This window comes from Plecotus auritus (assembly GCF_963455305.1).
Source record: "Plecotus auritus genome assembly, chromosome: 12".
Lineage (NCBI taxonomy): Eukaryota > Metazoa > Chordata > Mammalia > Chiroptera > Vespertilionidae > Plecotus > Plecotus auritus.
In genome coordinates this window covers 33372127-33396697 of record NC_137778.1, presented here as the reverse complement: position 1 = coordinate 33396697, position 24571 = coordinate 33372127, and the positions used below count along the sequence as shown (strand labels likewise).

The following is a 24571-nucleotide window of genomic DNA, read 5'->3' as shown; positions in this document are numbered from 1 at the left end:
CCTTCATAATGTTTTCCTTAATGGCTATATTTATTTACATTCCTACCAACAGTGCACAAGGGTTCCCTTTTCTCTACATCCTTACCAACACTTACTGTCTCTTGTCTTTTTGATAGTAGCCACTCTAACATATCTAAGGTTAGATCTCATTGTGGTTTTGATTTGCATTTTATGATTAGTGATATTCAGTATCTTTTCATGTACCTGTTTTTTGGGGGGGAGGGGAAATGTCTGTTCAGGTCCTTTGCCTATTTCTAAATAGGATTACTTTTCTATTGACATATTAGTTCCTTACATATATTTATTTTAACTCCTTATCAATCACACAATTTGCAAATATTTTCTTCCATTCTATAGTTGCCTTTTCATTTTGTTGATTATTTTTTGTGCAGAAGCTTTTAGTTTGATGTAGTCCCACTTAATAATTTTTGCTCTTGTTGCTTGTACTTGGGTGTCATATAAAAAAAATCATTGCCAAGACCATTGTCAAGGAGTTTACCCCCTATATTTTCTTCTAGGAGTTTCATAGTTTCAGATTTCACATTTAAGTCTTTAATTCATTTCAAGTTAATTTTTGTGAATGCTCTGAAATTGAGATCCAGTTTCATACTTTTGCATATGCTTATCCAGTTTCCCCATCACCGTTTATTTAAGAGACTCTTCTTTTCCCATTGAGTATTTTTGGTTACCTTATCAAGTATTAGTTGACCATATATGGGTAGGTTTATTTATGGACTCTCTAATCTGTTCCATTGATCTATATGTCTATTTTTATGCCAGTACTATTACTATTTTAATTACTATAGCTTTGTGATATAGTTTGAAATCAGGAAATGTGATGCCTCCTATTCTTGGTCTTTTGTAGTTCCATACATACGGTAGGATTTTTTTCCTATTTCTGCAACAACAAAAATAGCCATTGGGATTTGATAAAGATTGTATTGAATATACAGATCACTTGGGTAATATGGACATTTTAATAAAATTCTTTCAACTTGTTAATATGGAATATCTTCCCATTATTTTGTGTGCCTTCAATTTTTTTCACCAATGTTTAGTAATTTTCAGTGTACGGATCTTTCATATACTTGATTAAATTTATTTCTAGGTATTACATTCTTTTTGATGTTATTGTAAATGTGATTGTTTTTCATATTTCTATTTCTGATAGTTTGTTGTTTAGTGTATAGAAACACAACTGATAGTTTCTGTTGATTTTACATCCTGTAATTTTACCAAATTTGTTTATTCTAATTATATTAGGGGGTGGGGTTTTCAGGATTTTCTAAATGTACCATTATGTCATCTTCAAACTGACAGTTTTACTCCTCTTATGATTTGGATATCTTTTATTTATTTCTTTTGGGTAATTACTCTGGATAGAACTTCAGTACTATGTTGAATAAAGTGGCAAGATAGGAATCCTTGTCTTGTTCCTGATCTTAGAGGAAAAGCTTTTAGCTTTTCACCCTGAGTATGATGTTAGTTATGGGCTTATCATATACTAGAGGCCCAGTGCACGAAAATTCATGCACTCGGGGGGGTGGGGGGGGAAGGGGTCCCCTCATCCTGGCCTGCGCCCTCTTGCAGTCCAGGACCCCTTAGTGGATGTTCACCTGCCAGCTTAGGCCCGCTCCCCAGGGGAATTGGGCCTATTTGGCAGTCAGACATCCCTCCAGCAGCCTGGGGGCCCTCAGGGGATGTTCGACTAACTGCTTAGGCCCACTCCCCACCATTAGTTGGACATCCTTAGCGCTGCTGCAGAGGCAGGAGAGGCTCCTGCCACCACCGCTGTGCTGGCCAGCCATCATAGTGACTGGTCATTCCTAGTGGTTCTGTCATTAGGGTCAATTTGCATCTTACCCTTTTATTATATAGGATGGCCTTTTGTATGTTGAGATACTAGTATATTTCATCTCTACCTAATTTGTTGAGAGTTTTATTATGAAAAGATATTGAATATTGTCAAATGTTTTTTTCTGTATCTATTGCAATGATCATGATTTTTATCTTTCATTTTGTTAATGTAGTATATCACATTTATTGATTTGCGAATAACCAGCCTTGCATCCTAGGAATAAATTCCTTTTGATTGTGGTGTATGAGTCTTTTAATGTACTATTGAGTTCAGTTTACTAATATATTGTTGAGAATTTTTGCATCTATATTGAGCAGGGATATTGGCCTGTAATACTCTTGTAGTGTACTTGTCTATCTTTGTTATCAGGATAATGCTGGCCTCATAAAATTAGTTTTCCTCCTCTTTTGGGAAGGGTTTTTATAAAATTTTCTTTAAATGTTTGGTAGAATTCACCAGGGAAGCCATCTGGTTCTGGGCATTTCTTTGTGAGAAGTTTTTGATTACTGATTCAATCTTCTTCTTAGTAATTGTTCTGTTCATATTTACTATTTCTTCATGATTCAGTCCTGGTAGGTTACATGTTTCTAGGAATTCATCTCTTTTAGGTTATTTAATTTATTGGCATATTTTTGTTTATAGTACACAGGTGATTCCTTTTTTTTTTTTTAAATCCTCACCCAAGGATAGTTTTTTTTCCCCATTGATTTTTAAAGAGAATAGAAAGGAAGAAGCGGGAGAAAGCAAGAAAGAGAGGAGAAACATTGATGCGAGAGAGGCACATTGATTGGTTGCCTCCTGCACACAAGCCCGACTGGGGCTGGCAATTGAACATGCAACCCAGGTACGTGCCATTGACCAGGAATCGAAGTGAGACCCTTTGATGCATGGGCCAGTGCTCTAACTGCTGAGCCACCTAATTAGTTGACAGTTTAGAACAGTGGTTGGCAAACTCATTAGTCAACAGAGCGGCAAACGGCGGCTCACGAGTTTAGAAGAATTTAAAAGTATAAAAGAAGAATCACCAGCCAGGGTGTCCCAGGTGATGGTGGTGATGATGATGATTATTCTGCTTCTGCTTTTTAAAGATTTTTAAATTGATTTTTAAAGAGAAAGGAAAGGGGACAGGATAGAGAAACATCAATATGAGAGCAAAACATTGATCGGCTGCTTCCTACGTGCCCAGCAACCTTGGCATGCCCAGCAACCTTGGCATGTGTCAGACCTGGAATTAATCAGTGACCTCTTGTGCATGTGATGATGCTCAGCCAACTGAGCCACACTGGCCAGGGCCCAGGTAATTCTTTTTTTTTTTTTTTTTTAAATATATTTTATTGATTTTTTACAGAGAGGAAGGGAGAGGGATAGAGAGCGAGAAACATCGATCAGCTGCCTCCTGCACACCTCCTACTGGGGATGTGCCCGCAACCAAGGTACATGCCCTTGACCGGAATCGAACCTGGGACCCTTCAGTCCGCAGGCCGACGCTCTATCCACTGAGCCAAACCGGTTTCGGCAAGGGCCCAGGTAATTCTTAATGCACTAAGATCCGAGAACTAGCGCGCTCTAGATAAGATATGAGGTTTGATCCCTTTTCTGACAGCTCAGCTGAAGGAAGTCTCATGACTGATCATCAAGAACTTAGCAGGAAACCTTGGATGGATGTACAGCTGTGAAAGCATTATCATGAAATGGAGCCAAGACAAGGACAGATATAGTGAGTAGCAGAGGCCAGACCAAAAAATCAGATCAGAAGAGTAGAGAAGTATAGCTATAGTTCTAAGTATGGTTAATACCAGAATCAGTTCAAAGATGGAATCTGGACATTAAAAGAGTGCAGTGCCTGCTATTTGCTGTGTCTATTATTTGCTACTATGATAAAAGCCAGTTTAGGGTGCAGATTGGTCAATTATGTCTATCAACCAATAGGAATCATGCCCTGAGATTTACTAGGCCTGGGATTACCAAGACAGAGTCCTTGCTCTCAAGGAGCTAACCATCTGGTGGAGAGTCAGTGGGCAATTTAGCCCTCAGTACTCTGGAGTGACACCTGGCAGCCAGATTCCGGTGAGGAGATATGTATGGTGAGAAAAAAAACAACCACAAGATTGGATGGAGAACAAGCTTGAAGAAAAAAGAGGCTACACTCATTTTCTATCACTCTTCAATTTTTTTTTTTTTCAGCTTCATATAACATGAAACCACAAGGAGAAATGAACTTGTTTTGAGAATGAAGAGTACAGCCAGACCTTAATCATTTGGATTTTATTAGTCAGAATTTGTGAGAATTTGGAGGGTGAGCTGAAGTTTATCTATGTTAATTTATGGATAGAACCAAAAAATTTCCAGACAATTTGATTATACAAATTTGAGTAAACCTGTTTTTGAACTAGTGGAGCATTAGCATTTCTAAAGCAAGCAAGTCTAAAGCTAATTACTAATCATTTTAGAGCTGTCCCTAGTCAACTTAGTATGAGGAATCAGTTATTTAAACTATTTTGCAATATTTCAAGTATCTTTATTTCTTTTTGAAGTGGCATGTAATAATTTTTAGATTTTCCCATATTAAGGCCTTCTCTCCTTTTTCTTCTACTCCTTCTCTCCAGACTTCTTTGTTTCCTCCTCTCATCTCCCTTTTTCTCCCTTACCCCCTTATTTTCCTTTTTTTTCACCCCCCAATTCTTCCTTTCTCCATGTCTCTTGTCCCTCCTCTCTCCACTTCCACATCTCTATCCTCACCCTTTTGTCTCTCACTCATGTTGCTAACCAGATGTCTAGAGAAGTTTGTAATTGAGATATTCATTACCAAATAACAAACTGGGCAATCAGAATGTTTCTAAGGTGCTAAGCCTTCCTCTCTGAGTTTCTCTGGGATGAGGCGGGAGGAACATGAAATAAAGCAGCAGCTCCGGACTAGCCACACGTGCTGCCTGATGACTGGCTTGGAGGGCTTGGAAACTTTCAGGGAGGGCTCTGTTTCTCTTGCCTTCTCAGGTTTTTTACATTAGGCAATCTGTAATTTAAATGACATGCATTGATTACTATGGAAACATCCACCAGCACATATTAATAGAAATAAAGAATTCTGGTGGCAATTTATTAATGTTAGATTGCTTTTACAGTGCAGAAGGAGAAAAAGACTCTAATTTGCACACACATTCTTCTGGAATGAAAGGGTCTTTACCATCATGAAGCCATTTCAGCTGTCTCATCCCTAATTACCATTTGGTATCTTTCTCTCTCTCTCCCTTGTTCCTTCCCTAGTGTTCACTTTGTTTTTAATTGGTGATTCCAGCCATCTGGATCCACTAGCTTATGAAGGCATGAGAGAAACAGAACATAAAAGAAAACAAACTTCACCCATTTCAATCAAGTCCACATCTGAAAGCTCCCATATTCCACAGCATTTCCTTTGCTATAGGAAATATGGTGTCAGAATAAGCTAAACTGAAAGGATGTCGGGATGAATGCAGAGAGAAATGCTAATGCCCCATTAGTGCTAAGGCCTGGGCTCCAAACCACTTTAAGGAGAAGCTGCCCAGCAAGTCGGTTTGCCACATGGTGTAGGAAAGGACCTAGGGGGTTTTATGATGAGAAGTCTGGGCCTCCCAATCAGACCCATCTGGGTTTGAACCCTGGCTCAGCCATTTTGAACTCTAATTTGGGACAGGATTTTTTCTTTACTATATTTCAGTTTTATGTCTGGAAAGATGGGGGGTGGGGGGGAAATAAAGCTGTTATTACTAAATGAAATGAAATGTTAAAATACTCAAATGATATTTTAAAATGTTGGTTTAAAAGTTATAGTGGCATATGTGATGGCTTTTTTGGCCAAGGTTGTATAGGAGGGAGTATGGCAGAGCTGAGATTCACATTCTGGCAATCCTTAACCACTCTATTGTGCTGCCTCTCTACAGCTTTTCCCTTACCCTCCACGGCCAGGGCAACCATGGTAAGGTAGAATTCCAATTACATAACTTGTTTACTCCAAAATGTTTAAAGATAATCGGTTTGAATCCACATGGAATTTAAACATTTTTACTTTGGCTTGAAGGTCTTCCTCAGTATGGCTTAGATCCACATTACCAGCCTTAGATTCCCATCCCGTGCACGGACCCAATTCTCCCACAACTGCTCCTCTACAAGTTCTTACCTCTGTGTCATTGTATGAGTGCTGTCCTGCCTTCTCCATGTAGAATTCCCCATCTCCTTTGTCATGAAGCTCTTTCTCATATGCCCAATTCCTCATTTGAACTCGCAGAGCACCTTTATATAATTTCTTGGTGCTTGTAACCCTTTTAAAAATACATGTATTTCAGAGTCATAGTTGTGTAATTTTAGACCTGAGATGGACTTGAACAAGAGTTCTTACTCCCTTTAAAAATAATTTATTGATATAAAATTAGTCATTTTAAGTGAACAATTCAGTGGCATTTAGTACATTCACAATGTTTTGCACCCACCACTTAAATCTAGTTCATTCCAAAATAATCCCATCACTCTAAACCAGCCTTGGGCAAACTACGGCCCTCGGGCCGGATCTGGCTGTTCTATCCGGTTCTCTTGCTCTCCCCTCCGCTCCTTTACTTTGAATTTATATTAGTTCACACAAACACTCCATCCATGCTTTTGTTCTGGCCCTCCGGTCCAGTTTAAGAACCCATTGTGGCCCTCGAGTCAAAAAGTTTGCCCACCCCTGCTCTAAACCATACCTATTAAGTAGTTTATCCCTGTTCTTCCCTCCCCCAGCTCATGGAAACCACCAATCTGCAGTTCATCTCTCTGGATTTATTAATTCTTAGTATTTCATGTTAATGCAATTATATAAATGTGGCCTTTTACTTAGCATAATGTTTTGGAGGTTCATTCACATTGTATATATATCACTACTTTATTTTTGTGGATAAATAATATTCCACAGTATGCAAACACCACAATTTGTTTATCCATCTATCCACTGATGGACACTGGAACTGCTTTTGATGTTTTACTATTGTGAATAGTGCTTTTTTGGGACAGGTGTTTGGAGCTATCATTTTACTGATATCCAGCCTCATTCCTATTTTCTGTTATTATAAGCCAGATGTTGAACAGATACAAATGGAGCTTCATAATTACAAATAGAAATGGAACTTCCCTAGTTGAAGTCTGGTGTGTGTCCCTTATTCCTCAAATAGACCATGGAGGCCTTCTAGGAAGTTAAGAGTCCACTGTGAAGCCCAGTATGAAGGCCTTTGAGTTAGTCCATCTGCTGTGTTATAGGTGAAACTAAAGCCCAGACTTTGCACTAAAACCAACCAGCTAGTCAGTGAGACAGTATACACTCATCTGAATACATTTACATAATAAGAACATGATGTAGCAGGAATCAGCCAAACTGGGATTATATAATTTATAATACACATTTTGCATCTCTGTTCAAGAAGAGTACAGAAAACCCAAGAAGCAAAACCTGAACTCTTAAACTAATTCTCACAAATACAACATTTTATCATGAGTGATTGATATATCTGATTCTGTGGAAGTGAGGAAATCTGCAATACCTTTGCTGCACATTAGAATCACTAGGATGAACTTTAAAAAGGTCTGATATCTGGTGCCATCCCAACCCAATGAAGCAGACTTTCTGGGGGTGGGGACCAGGTATTAGATGTCTAAAAGATCTCCCCAGTTAGTGCTAATGTGCAGGCAGGGTTGAGAAGCTCTGGCTTTGGCTCTTCCCTCAAAGTCATTGTTCTTCTTTCTGTATACTCAGTTTATCCTTCCTGCTAGGCCTCATTTACATGCCAGGCAGTCTTTCCAGGCCACTCCAGTTCACCGTTCTTTGAAGAACTGGGGCATTTACGAATTTCACGCATTCTGCTCTTAATCACACCCCTACAAGCAAGCGTTGTTTCTTGACTCTTACATGGGTTGGCCTTATGTCCCCAACTAGAAGACAAAGTCCTGATGATCAGGAATAGAATCTGCTTGTTTGTGCTCTTGCTCACAGTGTTTCCTTCTCCCTCCCTCCTCCCTCCTCCCTCCTCTCTCTTCCTTCACCCCTCTAGTTTTTCTGTTATTGACATAGGGTTGAAGCAATGTATTTATGGGACTCTGAAGATTGAATATGATACAAATTGTGAACATTCTTTGGAAAGTATTGCATGTTATATACATGCAAAAGACCATATTTCTGTAGTAACTAGGAAGAAAAACAACCGTCTTTATTTTTTGTTTTCCTTTCTAGTTTAATTCAAATTTGCTTCCATACAAAAAGGACATGATATTTCATTATTGTTAGGGGATTTACATATTTAATATCCACAGTAGTTTTCAGGGATTACCTGCATTTTACAGCTGAAAAATTAAAAAATTTTAAGACCCTACTTATACCAGTAAGTGATATCATTTGAACCCAGATTTGTTCCACTCTAAACTCCATACCATTTTATCACACCCACACCTTCCTTCAATACTGAGACTTAAAGCACACAACAGTTATGATTGGGTAGGATTTCTTATTTCAGGTTGTATAAAATTGACATTGTATAAAATAGTAAATTTTCGTGGAATAGTCTGAAAGGATTTCCTATGAACTATGTGACTGGGATTAAAAAATGGAGTGGCTCGGGAGAAATCAAGATGGCGGCATAGGTAAGCACCTAAACTGCCTCGCACAACAGTTTCAAAACTAAAAGACAGAACGGACACCATCCAGAACCACAGGAAAGCTGGCTGAGTGAAAATTCTACAACTAGAAGGAAAGAGAAAAGCTCACAGAGAATTGGAGGTACGGCAAAGGGTCTTTGTGCGCGCAGAGAGGAAGGGCGGCTGAGAGCCTGGCTTACTTTCTCTGGCGGAAGGGGGAAGGAAGCCCCCAACTGCACTGAACCCCACTTCCGGGCAAGCCCCTGGGGACCCACGCTCTTACGGGGGGGAGTCTGGACTCTTGGGCGGAGACTCTGGAGCCGGGGAAGGCAGAGGTCTGAAGGTGCGCGCGTGTCAGTGCGCACAAAGGCTGCGGAGGTTGCCACAGGCTTTCCCTAGTGGAAGGGAGTCAGAGGCTCCTTACTGCACTGAGCCCCAGTTCTGACTGCAGTGAACCCCAGTTCCAGGCGAGCCCCTGGGGACCCACGCTCTTGTGGGGGGAGTCTGGACTCTCGGGCGGAGACTCTGGAGCCGGGGAAGGCAGAGGTCTGAAGGCGCGTTAGCGCAAGGGCAGACTGACAGGAAGCCAAGACTGTCTGCTCCGCCCTGAGACTCCACCCCATCCAAGCTGAGCACAGAGGCTATTGCAATTTGGCAAGTCTAATCCTATAAGGCTGTCTCCAACACCGAACTTCTCCCAGAGTAGACACAGCTGATCCTTACAGCCAACTGGCCTGGAGGTCAATTCCTCCCAGTGATACCAACAACAATCAAGACTTAATTACAACAAGGCTGTACACACAGTTCACAAAGGGGTGCACCAAGAGTGTCCACCTCAGGTTAACTCGGGAGGCCGACCCACTGGGCCATATAGGAAACCTAGCACACAAATCTACCCTACCAACTCAGGGAAGCAATGAAAATGCAGCGTGAAAGAAACAACACAAACGAAAGAAATGGAGGAAAACAAACGACTGGATATAGAATTCAAAACCATGGTTATAAGGCTTTTCAAGAACATCCTAGAAAAGGCCGATAAATATAACGAGACCCTCGAAGATAGGAAAAAGGACCAACTATAAATTAAACATACACTGACTGAAATAAAAAATATTATACAGAGACCCAAAAACAGAATAGAGGAACACAAGAATCAAGTCAAAGAATTGAAATACAAAGAAGCAAAAAACACTCAACCGAAAAAGCAAAAAGCAAAAAAAAATCCAAGAAGTTGAAGATAGTTTAAGAAGACTCTGGGACAACTTCAAGCGTACCAACATCAGAATTATGGGGGTGCCAGAAGAAGAGAGCGAGCAAGATACTGAAAACCTATTTGAAGAAATAATGACCGAAAACTTCCCCCACCTGGTGAAAGAAATAGACTTACAAGTCCAGGAAGTGCACAGAACCCCAAACAAAAGGAATCCAAAGAGGACCACACCAAGACACATCATAATTAAAATGCCAAGAGCAAAAGACAAAGAGAATATTAAAAGCAGCAAGAGAAAAACAATTTCCTACAAGGGAGCACCTATACGACTGTCAACTGATTTCTCAACAGAAACTATGCAGGCCAGACGGGAGTGGCAAGAAATTTTCAATGTGATGAATAGCAAGAACCTACAACCAAGATTACTCTACCCAGCAAAGCTATCATTCAGAATTGAAGGGCAGACAAAGAGCTTCACAGATAAGAAAAAGCTAAAGGAGTTCATCACCACCAAACCAGTATTGTATGAAATGCTCAAAGGTATTCTGAAAGAAGAGGAATAAAAAAGTAAAGATAAAAATTATGAACAACAAATACATATCTATCAACAAGTGAACCTAAAAATCAAATGAATTAAAAACCTGAGGAACAGAATAATCTGGTGAATATAATAGAATCAGGGGCATAGAAATGGAGTGGACTGGTAATTCTCAGGGAGAGAGGGGTTTGGGGGGTTCAGGAAGAGACTGGACAAAAATCATACACCTATGGATGAGGACAGTGGCGGGGAGGTAAGGGCAGAAGGTGGGGTGGGAACCGGGTGGAGGGGAGCTATGGGGGGAAAAAGGAGAAACAATTGTAATAATCTGAATAAAGATTTATTAAAAAAAAAAAATGGAGTGGCTCTTGGTGGAGAACTATCTTCTCAAAAGCGCTTTAACCATCCCCATATAAATTGGTCCCAGGGGCTTTCTTCCACTCTTTCTTTGCTACTTGTTGCATCAGGAACTGAATGCAGGATCCTCAGAAGGAATAAGCAAAGCATTTAAAAAGACAAGATGACTCTTGTCTATTGTTCTGACAGTTTCTGTTTGCTTTAAGTGTAGAGATTCTGGCCAGCCTTTGAACTGCAAGCATAATAGATACCCATGTACAGAGACTTGAGAGACCCCAGGATGGCCTTCTTATAAAAAATATTTCTCCAAAAGCTTTGGAATTGCATAGCTCTTGGAAGGTCTTGAGGTGTCCAAAGAGTGCCGAATATAAATAAAATGGCTTTGGAAGGGCTGGCAACTCAGTCTGATCTTGGGAACCAGGATAGGGGCAAGAAGAGCAGAAAGCAAAGGCCTCTGCATTGAAGAGTGGAGGCAGAAAGTTACTGGGACAGAGGATCCAGTCCTCCATCCCACCCCAATAAATGTTGCCATTGCATCCTTCATGTCAATATCTGGGCCTCCTGAAACAAATAGCTCACCCCCAACATACCTGAAGGAGCCATGCTTGAACAATCAGTGCTCCCTCTGAGGCCAGACTCAAACAATCCTCAGCTCCAGACTTTTGAAACAACGTTACCAGCAGGGTAATGAATGGAGTCTCTGGCAAGCACCTGAAGGCCAACTCCTGTCTCTCAGTCTTGGATTTCAGGAAACAGCTTGGGAGGATGCTCTCCAGGCCTTGAAACTCCTGGGACTTGTTTTGGGATCCATGGGAGAGTGGAGGCTAAGAGGGATTAAAGCTGCCTGAAACCTTGTAGCCTGAGGGGGATTTGGAGGTTGGAGAGGAGGGGGTAGATCAGCTCAGCTGCGTCACCTTCCCAGATAATCCATCACTGCCACTATAGCTGCAGGAAAGCAGTCCGGTAAACTGTCTGCCGGGAAGGAAGAATAACCTGCTGCTGGCTTTTATTTTCAGTTGAATTATAACACTTACCTTCTCATCTGGCCTTTCATCAAGAGGCTTAAGTGTTTTTCTTTCTGTGGGCCTTACAGGCCACATTTCCCCATTCATTATCAGCAGAGAGGCCTGCCATGCTGAACCCATGTGCAGCCCTCCAGCCCCAATTCCCCTTCCCCCAGGGGCTCCTTAGCAGCAACAATTTTCTAATTCAGAACAGACTCTCCTCTGAGCAATTGATCTTACAAGTACATTACAACTGGCTTTAACAGGAGTTACCAAAGGCAGGGATTTTAAAAACAAGATGTGAATTCCCCAAAAGATGGGGCATCATAAATACCTCCAACATCTTTGAGTTTACCAAGTATTGGACTATCTTTTTGAAAATTTTCTGTGTATCTAGGGCTGAAGGGAATAGTGGGGCTATGAGTTTGGGGTCATTTGAAGATTATCATTAATAGACATGTTACTTTTAGGATATATTTGGTTGTTTAGGGCCAATCTGGTAAGAACTCTGAAGTCAGAATGTCTGTGTTCTAATCCTGGCCTGGCTAATCATGAGCAAATGATTTAATCTCTCTGAGCCTCAGTTTCCTCATATGTAAAATGGATTAATAATACCCACTTCATAAGATTGCTGTAAGAGTTAAATGTCATAATCCACATAAAAGCTCTTAGCACAGAGTTCAAAACAGTATGTACTCAGTAAATTTTAGGCATCCTTGTGTATTCCATTTTCATTTAATCATGGAATGGTTACCAATCTATATACTTGTTGGTTGTATATCCAAAATATATGTCAAATCAAACCACTCCTCCCCATCTCCACTGTCAGTATTTTTCAGCAAAACATGGTCATCTTCCATCTAAACTTCTTCTAGTAGATACTTAACCTTCTTATTCCTCTCAAATTCATTCTTTCCACAGCAAGAAATCTTGTAAAAAAGATAAAGCAAATCATGTCACTTTCATGCTTAAAACTTTTCAGTGGATTCACATTGCTCTCTGATTAAAATTAGAGCTGTTTTCCATGTCCTAAAGGCTTGCCTGGTTTTGCTCCTGCATACTTCTCAGTGTTACTATATCTGTTTTTCTTCCTACCTCTTTCTCCAACTCCTTTTTCTCCTCCTCTCTGCCCCTCCCCTACCCCAACTTAAATGATTAACTTCTAGCCTATGTCAGCGGCTGGCTAGTGCATCAGCAAACCATTCCTGAATTTACAGTTAGACTGAAATCTTAAGATGATGTTTCTCATCTCATCATTCCTTGCATTTTGGTGCGGGCATTGACTGAGTCCTGCCTGTGAAGTGGGAATAGAGGTGACGTATTACTTATAAGCCTGGACCATAAAGAACCCCCAGATATAATCCATTCTTCCTTCATCTGTTAGCTGGATGTTGATGAAAATCTCAGCCATCAATTAGACTTTAGGTAAATGGGAAATAAAAGGTTTACTCTCTCAAGCCACTGAGATTTTAAGAGTTTAATTATCTTTTTTTTTTTTTAAATATATTTTATTGATATTTTACAGAGAGGAAGGGAGAGGGATAGAGAGCTAGAAACATCGATGAGAGAGAAACATCAATCAGCTGCCTCCCGCACACCTCCCATTGGGGATGTGCCCGCAACCAATGTACGTGCCCTTGACCGGAATCGAACCCGGGACCCTTCAGTCCGCAGGCCGACGCTCTATCCACCGAGCCAAACCGGTTTTGGCAAGAGTTTAATTATCTTAACTAGCATTACCTTAACTGAAATACCCTCTTTCTGTTTCTCAAACTCTTAAGTTTTTAGTTATTACACTTGCTATTCCCTCTTCCTGGAAATTTATTTCCCAGGTGTAATTCTAGCTCTTATTATGGTTGGTTGAGTCTTGTCATCTTCACATCTCAGCTCAGATAATAATAACTTAGGGTTTCTATAATCCCCTCACCTAAAATGACTGTCCTCTTACCATCATGCTAGTTCCTTCAGAGCATAATTTATCCCACATTAAATTTCCCTTTTTATTGTCTGTTTTGTTCACCAGAATGTAAGAAACAGGTTCAAATCATCTGTCTAGTTCAGTGTAGAATCCTCAGGGCCTGGTATATTACCAGGAGATAAATAAATGAATTTAATGAATAAGTGAAAAAGAAAATGTTTAATGGACACTGAGCAGCATCTTGGGACTGAAGGAATTTTTGAGCTATTTTGTGATAAGAAAATGAAGTTTTCTTTTAGGCTTCTCCAGAGAAACGGAACCAATAGGTGATATTTATATATCTACATACCTATATTTATAGATATAAATATAAAGATGTATAAAATATATAGAACCTATCTTTTATATAATATATAGGACCAATAGGAGATATATAACATGTAATATATATGAAAGAAGACTTATTATGAAGAATTGGTTTAAGCAGTTATGGAGTCTGATAAGTCATACCATCTACTACATACAAACCAAAGACCCAGGAAAGCCAGTGTTGTAATTCCAGTCCAAGGGTAGTAGAAGACAAATGTCCTAGCTCAGTAAGACAGGCAAGATGACAAATTTTTCCTTTCTCTGTGTTCTGTTCTAGTCAAGCCCTCAATGGATTACATGACACCTGCCCATATTGAAGAGGGCAGTCTACTTCACTGAGTCTACTGATTCAAACAATAATTTCATTTAGAAACACCCTCACAGACACTCAGAAATAATGTTTAATGTGGATATCCGTTGGCCCAGTCAAGTTGGTACATAAAATTAACCATCACAAGTTCATAAAAAGTACATATATATTTTGAAGAATTTTAAGAAAAATGAAATAAAATGAGATGGTGTATATTTAAAAGAGTTGAAAGAGAAAACCTCATAAGAATCTATAAAAATACTTTAATTTTATAGATGAGGATATAGATAGGCTCAGAAAGTTTTCCTTACTTTGCTAAAAATCATACATCTAATTAGTGGTTGAGTTAGGACTGCAAACCAGTCTTTGACTCCAAACCCTATGTTCCTAGCACCAACATACAACTTTATTTTCTATTAAAATCCTGCCCATCACTCAATATCCAGTTTAAATATCACTTCTCCCTGTAATAGTTTTTCTGGTGTATATAATACAAACCTCCATTGATGAAGTACTGAGCAATAAATGTACTGCTGCCTTATGTATTAATTATACATTTAATTCTCCCCTCACTAGATTTGTCCTTCCTTTATTCTTTATTTCTTTTGTCCATTTAGTCATTCAACATATACCATTTAGAGCCAATATCTGCTAGGTGCTGTGGCTAAAATAAAATAAGGAATGATCCTTGACTGAAAAAATTACAAACTAATGATAGTGATAGATAAGCAAGTCTCTTGGATCATGAAGAGAGAAGTTATGGGTTAAGATAGTGCAACTCAGTTCTCGAATTATGCTTACCAGTTTGAAATCCCATTTCTAGACTTATTTTACAGGAAAGAGAAATTTCTACATTATTTAAGCCACTTTATATTTATCTGTTTTACTAATAGCTAAGTATTATTTCTAATTGCTAGCTGGGCCTAATGTAAAATAGTTGAACAGCCGGAAAAGCATATTCCTTTCATCATAATTTTTTAAATCAACAAATGTATGTAAATTAAATGATTATGGAACCACACAGGGGAAATGATTACATATATGTTTCAACTCAACTGAATTATATAAATTAAATAGCTACTGTTCATATTAAGGAAATAGAGTTCCTATGTATTATTTTTTAATGTTAGTTGTTTTCTAATAGTGTGGGAAATAGCATGGGAGATTTTCACACCCAGCATATCTCTTTCATTTGGGACACCCAGCACAGTTGGAATTGGTATGACTCGGTACCCACTCTGTAAAACAATCACATAAATGAGAGACATTCTCTGCTCTGGGAAGCAGACAGGTTTCTTGCTAGTCCTTTTGTATCTTAATTAAAAAAGGGCATCGATTGGGGGAAAAGGCAGAATTTTGGGTGTCTCAATGTTGAACAGATCTCCTACTTTAAAAAAGATGAAGACTTACATAGTCTGGAGAATGTAAGGGGGGAGAGACTGCAATGCAATTTTCCATTTCAATTAGGATATAAATTAGAGCTGGGTAAGAGAACTTCTGCTGGTGTTTAGAAGGTTGTACATCAGTGTTTTGTGGAAGTTTTTGGTCTTGTCCCCTTCTAAGTTCACTTAGCAACAAATTCTCTCTCTGCCCTCTTAATTTCTAAGCCCTTGTTTGCCGCTCCGTTGACTAATGAGTTTGCTGACCACTGTCATATACTACCCTTTACCTCTTTGCACACAATATGCCACAATTGCCTAATCCTCACAGTTTCCAACTACATGGTAACATTTAGTCTAGTCCAGTGGTTGGCAAACTCATTAGTCAACAGAGTGGCAAACTGCGGCTCGCGAGCCTCATGTGGCTCGCGAGCCGCGGTTTGCCGACCACTGCTTTAAGCTAATATTTTTGGCATGGTTTGTTACACAGCACTAAATAGCAGAAACTAGATCATTACACGTTAATCTACAGCAAGCATGTTAAACTTGCAGCCAGCAGTGAGTTCTTGTAGAGACCCTTGTAGTCTCGCAGGGCTGCCACCATGCAGGGACCCTTGTCATCTCGCAAGTGTTTCTACCAGCTTCTCTTCTTATTATAGGTCTTAAATTCAAACTCAAGAAAACTTAATACTACTATAATACATTTTTACTACTCAAATGAATCTGTGTGTATGTATGTGTTTGACTGAATGTGACAGGCTTATTCTTATGATGATAAAAGCCAGGGCATAAACAAATGTAATTATATTTGGTGTAACTTATAAAAGGACTTCTTTGAGATGGGTCAGGGTCACCAGGTATAGTGAGTACAAATAAAGAACCCTTTGGTAATTGTGTTTACGCTTCCTGTAGCTACTTGCAAGCTGTTAGAGAACCTGATTTAATATTTCAATCATAAGCCTAATTTACCATTTTGCAGCAAAACAGCCTGGGTAGTTTTTGCCTAAAGGAATGTCTACAAAATTAAAAAAGAAAAAATCTACTACAGCTTTACCAGATGCTTTTAACATAGTGAAAACATTTTACTCATAAAGTTATAAAATCTACAGGCTACCAACAGAAATCCAGCTACTAAAACTAAGCCTATAAAGAAAAACTGAAAAATGAAACTTAAAAACGAATTAACATGTGGAGTGTGAGGATTGTTTGAGGGAAAGTGTCTGAGAGAGGGTAAGAGACATCGTAGCATGGTGGCTTGGTTATGGCATAGTCATTGAATGATCATCTGTGGTGAAGAGGAGCCATGATGATGGTGAGGATGATGTGCAGATAATTTTATAAATCATGTATTATCCTGCAATTATTTCTATTTAGGTTTAACGTACACTTAGAGCTTTCTAGAGCCAATTCCTTTAAGACAAACTGTGATGGCTGAGGATGAACAGGTCCAGGAGCCCAGTTCTGACAGCCAGGGCTTCATGGCTGGGTCAGAGGAGGCATCCGTGTGGTCAAGGCTGCCACCATGCAGGGACCCTCGCTTTGGTAATAGGTCCCCAGGGCCTTTTCCTGCAGGCCCCGCTCTGGGTCTCTCCCTATCCTACCCAGTTTGAGCACTGTGGGGTGCCCTGGAGAGACTCCACTGCAATTTAAGAGGCCGAGAAGTACTGGGCGAGGCCAGGTCTGAGGATTCCGGCGTCCAGGGAGGGCTGTCTGTGGTTGACTTCGGTCATTCTCTGGAACCCTCTTTCTTTGTTTTGGTGAATTTGACGAAGGCTTTGACTCCAGTCTAGTGGTTTTTCTTCTTTGGAGCAGGATCACAGAACTTGTACTGATCCAAGATTTTTTCTTCCAGTTTTTCCTTACGTTTCTGTAAGGCACTTAATTTGTTTGTGTACTGCTCCTGCTCCTCGTGGTACTGATCCTTGCTCTCCATGTTCTGCTCTAGAAACCTCTGGTTCTGCTCGTTCAACGTCTGGATTGAGAGGTGATGATTTTCTTCCTCCAAGTTCACGGGAGAACAGCTCGCAGTGGTTGTCCAGCTTGATCAATGAGATGTCCATGCTCTGGTGCCCCTCCTTCAGCTCGTCTGCCAGCAGTTCACCTCCACCTGCGAGTTGTTTAGCGAGGTTTTCAGCTCATTGGTGTGGGCATGCAGCTACTTGTACTCCCTCTTCAGATGCTGGCGCAGGAAAGTGACCCTGTCTAGCTCTCCCCACAGCCTCTGGTTCTCATCAGTGGTGATGGTGTTCGTCCTCTGCTCCTGCTGCATAGCCTCCTGCTTACTGTTCAAGACCTTCTCCAGCTCTTCCAGCTCTGCCTTATGTTTCAGCATGTCCTCGTGCCTCTCCCCAAGTGCCTTGTGCTCCAACTCCAGGATCCCATGAAATGTCTTCAGGGAGCTGTGCTGGCTCCATTCTTCTCAGACTGGTGTTCGTGGAGCATGCCCAGGTTCTCGTGATCCTGCAGCAGGGCCTCGTAGGCTGCCGTCACCTGCTCCTGCTGCTTGTCCTTGGCCACCTGCTGGTTCTGGAGCAGTGCATACTGTGCGGTGAGCAAGGTGCTCTGGCAGCTCAGTAGAATTTTCCACCTGCAGCTTGGCCTTCTGGGTCTGCAGCATGGTGTTTTGCTCCTGCAGGAAAGCACTCTGCTTCTGCAGTGTCAGGATCTGACTGCTGAAGGCCATGTTCTGGGTCTCCCAAGTGCTGCAGCTGATCCTTGAACAGCTGCTTCTCAGCATGCAGAGCTGCATTGTTCTATTCCAGCTCGATGGCCAGGTCCTTCACTTGAAGCATCTCTATGGTGGCTTCCTTATATGGCTCAGCCCCCAGCTCTCTTCTTGGTGACCAGCAACCAGCTTCCCGCAGGGTGTTTCAAAGAGTGCTATAGGTGCTTCCCTGCCTCCTGGTTCTGCCTGAGGAGCTCACACTTTTTCAGCACCTGGAGTGCCTTCTGTAGCTGTTGGTTCAGGCTGGCTTTCTCTTCTACCTGTGCTTCTAAGGACACAATCTTTTCGTCTTTCATGGTTAGTGTCATCTTTAATGTCAAATCATTCCTGCCCTCCAAAATCTTGTATTTTGGGTCGCTGTTGCTGTTATCCTGCAGCAGCAGCTCCTTGTGGAGGCTGACTTTCTCCAGTTCCTGGCTCAGTTTGTCCAGCTCACTGGTCAGCTGCTGACTCCCCAGCACCAGTTCCTCTCTCAGGGTCACCAGCATCCTCTTGTGCATGGTGACTTGCTTGGTGAGGTCTCTGTTGTCCCTCTTCAGCTCCTTCACCTTGGTGACTGTGTCCCTACAGTGTGCCAGCTCCTTGTCCAGAGCACAGCTCTTCTCAACTATGGACAGCTTGGTGATGTCGTCCAAGACCATGCCCTTGAGCTACACCTGCTGCCACAGCCTATTCACCTCCTTCTCCAGTAGCTTCTTGTCTTTTACCAGCTGGGCCACCTACTGCTCCAGGGCTGCCTTCTCCTTCTCGGACTTCTCCCACTGCTTGTTAGCCGCTACGCTTCCAAGTCGCGCTGCAGGGCCTGGTTTTCTGCCTCCAGCTCCCTGAGCTCTTTCCCCAGGGTCTGCTACAGCTGCAGGTTTTCGGCACTCATGCTCTGGTAGCTGAGCTCCAGGTGCTCCGACTTCTTGCTCAGGGCATTCAGCACCTCTTCCTCCCACTCAAGCTCCTGGTTCTCCTCCTCAGTCTGCCCATCTTGGTACCCATAAAGCGCATGGTCACCACCAATCCTGTGCAGCTCCAGGTTCTCCTCATCCAGCTGCTTGTTCTCCCGCTCCAGACCATAGAGCTGCACTGACACATTCTGCAGGGTCTCTAGAGGCTTCTGCAGCCTCCGGTTCTCCAGCATCAGTCTCTGACTCACACTTCAGGGTATCGACCTTCTTAGTTGCCATTGTCAGGGAGGTGACCTCCTTGGCCAGCTTCTTGTTCTCCTGCAGCTGGTGCAAATCCTTCTTCAGCTCCTCCACCTGCTCCACCTTCTCCGTCACCTGCTACAGGTCCCTGTGCAGTTGCTGCTTCTTGAACTCCAGCTTGCTGAATTCGCTGCTGGTCTCTGTCACCGTCTGGTGGACGACTTTGTTCTTCTTCTAGATGTCTTTTACGTGGGCCTTAGTGCTGACCTGTGACCTCTTCACAACAACCACATCGCTTGGTTAAGATGATCCTTTTTTTGCTCAAGATCCTTGATCTGCCTAGCTTTATCAGCCTTCACGGTCTCTGTGTCTTTGATCAGTTCTACACTGGAGGTCTCTAAATCCTGGTTGCTCTGATTTTCTCTCTCTAGCTGGATCTGCAGCTTTTTAATCTTACTGAGCTGCTGGTTCTCCTTCTCCAGCTCACCGCATATGAGGCTACTCTCCTCCAGCATCAGGGATGCGTCCCACAGCTCCTGGATGGTGCTCTGTTGGCTCTCGTTCTCCTTGTCCAAATTCAGGATGTGGCTGGTAGTGCAGTTCAACTCAAACACAAACGACTTGGAAGCATCTAACAGGTCTACATTCTTGGATAGATGCTTCAGCTCCCAGCCCAGGTGGGTGGACTCGTTCATGCTCTGCTTCTGTGCAATCTCGAGGAAAACATTCTCTTCCAGCAGCTCCTCAGTGCATTTCTTGTCTGCATCTCAGTCCAGTTCCAGGTCCTGAAACTTAGATTTCAGCTGCAGGTTCTCTTTTTTCAGCTCATAAAGTTTATCAACCTGGGTCCAAGCAGCAGTCAGCTGTTGCTTCAGAATGGATTTGGTTTCAGTCAAAGTGATATTATCTTCTCTCAGCTCCTCCATGCAGGCTTTATAGAAGTCCGTGTCTTTCACCTTCTCCCTGAAGTGCATCAGCTCCATCTCCAGCCTCTCCACATGATTCACCTTCCCCGTCAGAGAGTCCAGCTCATCAAGGTAGGCACGAACAGACCGGGCACTAGCCGCCAGCTGGATGTTCTCCTGCTTGACTTTCTGCAGCTCCATCACCAACTGATCTACCTCATGCCTGGTGTCCATAAGCTGCTCTGTCTTCTCCTCCAGCTCCTGTCTGATGCAGCGTAGCCTGGCCTTGGTGTCTGCCAGCTCCACGGCCAGGTGCTGCTGATACTTGCTGAAGAGGCTGCTGATCGGGCTGGGTGTGGATTCTGCACTGGAGGACTTGAGGGGACTGAGAGGCTGCTGTGTCTAGTGGTACTCCCACTCCTGAGTCAGGTCCACGATCAGCTCCGTGCATTTGTCTTGCTCATCTCTGAGCCTCCTGGGGTGAAACACCATGTTCCTTGAGAGGGCCTCTAGCACCTCCAGGGCCATATCTGAAACCTCCATCCATTGCAGGTCAAATACGTTTTCCTGATTATGGGTCACCTCCTGGCAATGGGCCATAATTCCAGCGTGGGTCTCAATGACCAAGAGGAAATTCCTCTTTCCTCTCACACTGGACAACACAACCCAGAACCAGCAACAGCACCTTCTTAATTTCCTCCATACTCTTCCCAGATAGTCTTTGCCAGGCATCAAAACATTGGGCAAGTTCATTATGATCAGCTGCTGGAGAACTTATTGGTAATAGGTCTTAATGTTTTTCATCAAGTTGGTCAGGTTCTGAATACGAAGATGCGCATTATTGTTGATGTGTTGATTTGTGGGGCTGGGATCTATATCCAACATGATTGGTTCAAAAAATGCCATCCACTAAATCCATGTACATAGACAGGTTGTCATGGTTACCACTTCCAAATGGGCCCAAAGTTTTTACCCAAGTCACTAGCAGGCTCTGCAGAAAGAGTTCTATGAGCTCTGAGATGGTAACATCCATCCTGAGGCTTCCCCTGTCTTCACTTCACCAGTTGTTTCCTCGCACTGCATTCCCCGCAAAGAGGCTCTGGCAACCAATTGCGGGCTTGGTGCTACAGTGTGCACCAGGAGACAAATGCAGGGAACAGGCCCATGTTCCTGAGGCCCTGTGCCCTGCCTAGAGGCTGGGGTGGCTTCTTTAAAACCCTTTATAGAAATTCCATTTAGCTAGATTTCGGGTGGTTTAGAATGATGGTGGTTCTGTAGTTTAGTTGTACTTTTAAATATATCACTACTAGGAGCCCAGCGTGCGAAATCGCACAGCGCCGCCCACCCACCTGCAGCCCTGCCTTGACACCTGAACCGGTCCATGCAGAGCTACAGTGTGCCTGGCCCAGCCCCCAAACCCTCTGGCCTTCTCTGGTTACTTCAAGCCCCGCCCTCGGTCCCTCCAGTCACCTCGGGCTGGTTCCACCTTCTCTGGGCACCTCCCCGCTTCTGCCCATCTCTGGAGCAATGCGGCGGCTCTGCCCTGTCATGGTGCCAGAGGAGAGCATGGAAGCCTCCTGCCTGCTGCGCTGTGCTCCTTCCCCTGGCAGGTGGTCCACAGGGCACTCAGAATGCAAACAGTGGGTGGTGAAGGACTGGTGATGGGGGTGCTAAGGGCTCTCACCCCTGCCCTTCCCAGCACGGGATAGTCCTGCTCCCTCCAGGTGCCTCCCCGCTTCTGCCCCGACTCCGGAGCAGCGCCCCAGCTAATGTGCTAATGATCTGGTTGTTACCCATTACAGTGTTATGCTCATTAGCGTATTAGCTCTTTATTAGTATAGATCATATAATCTAGGAAGGTATATTTTATTCCACTTTAACTACTATTTTTAATATTGTTTCTGTATTTATTAAAAGCCTAGTGGCCTGATGCATGGATTTGTGCACATCTGAAAGAAAATTAATTAAAAGAAATATTTTAATATCGCTATCACCCTTTCTCTATAATAGAAGTTTCAACCAAATTCATGATTGACAATGACAGATCAAAACACACGCATGTGATTGGCACCAGTGAGATCTTTGTATGTATTGTGCATGTGCGAGTCACCATTTATTTTTTAACCAGAGGCCCAGTGCATGGATTTGTGCACATTGAAAGGAAATTAATTAGAAGATGGCCTGTGGGGAAGGACTGGGCAAGACAGGCCAGACATGCCCTGGTGCCAATCTCCTGCGTTCCCTCCCCAGCCAGCCATACCTGGGATAGCGCTAAGACTCAAAAGGTGTCTGTGGAGTGAGCGGGATCCCTCTGGTAGGTGGGGTCCTTCAGCCTGGCCTGCGGAGATTGGGCTGAAACTGGAAGTCCGACATCCCCCAAGGAGTCCTGGAGTGTGAGAGGGTACTCTACAAAGTTGCTGTCGCTTGGCAGCTGTTGTGTTGAGCATCTGCCCCCTGGTGGTCATTGTGGGTCATAGCTATTGGTCAGACAGTTGCTTATGTTTTTTTATATATAGATTGCCAGTGCACATCCTATGTGTCAGATGGTCAGTTACTTAGCTTTTTATATATATAGACTAGTGCCCTAGTGCACAGATTTGTGCACATTGAGAGGAAATTAATTAGAAGGTGGCTGGTGGGGTGGGACTGAGCGAGATGGGCCAGACATGTCCTGGAGCCAACCTTCCACGGTCCCTCCCTGGCCGGTGGCACTGAGCATCAAAGGGTGTCTGCAGAGTGAGTGGGGTCCCTCGTACTGCCCTGTGGGGATCAGGCTGAAACCATCTCTCTGACATGCCCCGACGGGACCCACATTGCGAGAGGTTGGGTTCTCAGGTGACGCACCCCAGAATCGGGCTCCTTCTGGGGTGTGTCACCCAAGAACCGCTGCTGCCAAGTCATTGCAGCTCAGCAGCTCCTGCGTTGAGTGTCTTCCCCCTGGTGGTCAGTGCGTGTCATACCTACTGGCCATGTGGAGGGTCGCTGAGCCTTTTATATTTACAGGCAGGCCTCGGGTTATGTCGGACCCGACGTATGTCGCCATCTCCCATCTTACCTAATAATAGACAAACATGTAAATTGACCGTACCTCCGATATGCCACCAGCCAATCAGGAGTGATCTGCAAATTAACCCAACAAAGATGGCGGTTAATTTGCATACACAGGTGCCGAGTTCTGCCCCACCCCCGGTCTCTCAGGGCCTCTGGGCAGCATGGGAAGACAGGGCTGGAGTGGAAAGAGGTGGCTCCCAGAGTGGAAAGAGGCGGCTCCCGGAGTGGAAAGAGGCGGCTCCTGGAGTGGAAAGAGGCAGCTCTCGGAGCAGGAAGAGGTGGCTCCAGAGCCTGAGTGGAAAGGGGCTGGGCCAGAGTGGAAAGGCAGTGCCGGCAGCAAGGGAAAGGAAAGCCCATTCTAGCACAAATCTTTGTGCATCGGGCTTGTAGTTTATTTATAAAACAAAGTTCCGTCATTCTGACATATGTACATATGTGCTTTATGATTTTTATTATTTACCACAAGTAAAGGTCAGGAATTCTCTTTCTTTTAAACTTTTTTTACCGTTTCACTTCATTACTGCTGTGAATGTACTCCATGTGAGTAATGTAGGTACTTACGTAGGTGGGTTTGGACTTAGGGTGAAAATCGGGTTACATCGCGCTGTAGGAATGGATCTCCGACATTACGTGAGGACCTACTGTATAGTAGAGGCCCAATGCATGAAAATTTGTACAAGAGTAGGCCTTCCTTCTCCCAGCTGCCGGCACCGGCTTCCCTCCGGCACCTGGGGCCCAGGCTGCTTCCCACCTCAAGCCACCAGCAGGCACCCGGGACCCGGGCTGGTTTCCCTCAGGCTGCCTGCAGGCACCTGGGACCTGGGCTGGCTTCTCTCCAGCCATGGTTTCATCAGGAAGGAGGTCTGGAATGACATCTGGCAGGACGTCCAGTTTAATTAGCATATTACCCTTACATTATAGACTAGAGGCCCGGTGTGCGAAATTCATGCACGGTGGGGGGAGGTGTCCCTCAGCCCGACCTGCACCCTCTCCAATCTGGGACCCTTTGGGGGGTGTCCGACTGCCAGTTCAGGCCCGATCGCCCCCTAACTGCTCCCCTGCCAGCCTGATCGCTCCCTAACCGCTCCCCTGCCAGCCTGATCGCCTCTAACTGCGTCGGCCTCCACCACTGCGGCTTTGTCCAGAAGGACATCCGACTATTGGGTCTAATTAGCATATTA

General features: G+C 43.3%; 1 pseudogene across 1 annotated transcript; it reads right to left on the bottom strand.

Moving 5' to 3' along the window:
- Positions 1–16960: 16960 nt before the first annotated feature.
- Positions 16961–21372, bottom strand: LOC308237297 (protein Daple-like; annotated as a pseudogene). The gene has a single exon. The product of its transcript is annotated as a protein Daple-like (transcript).
- Between the last annotated feature and the right edge of the window lie 3199 nt (positions 21373–24571).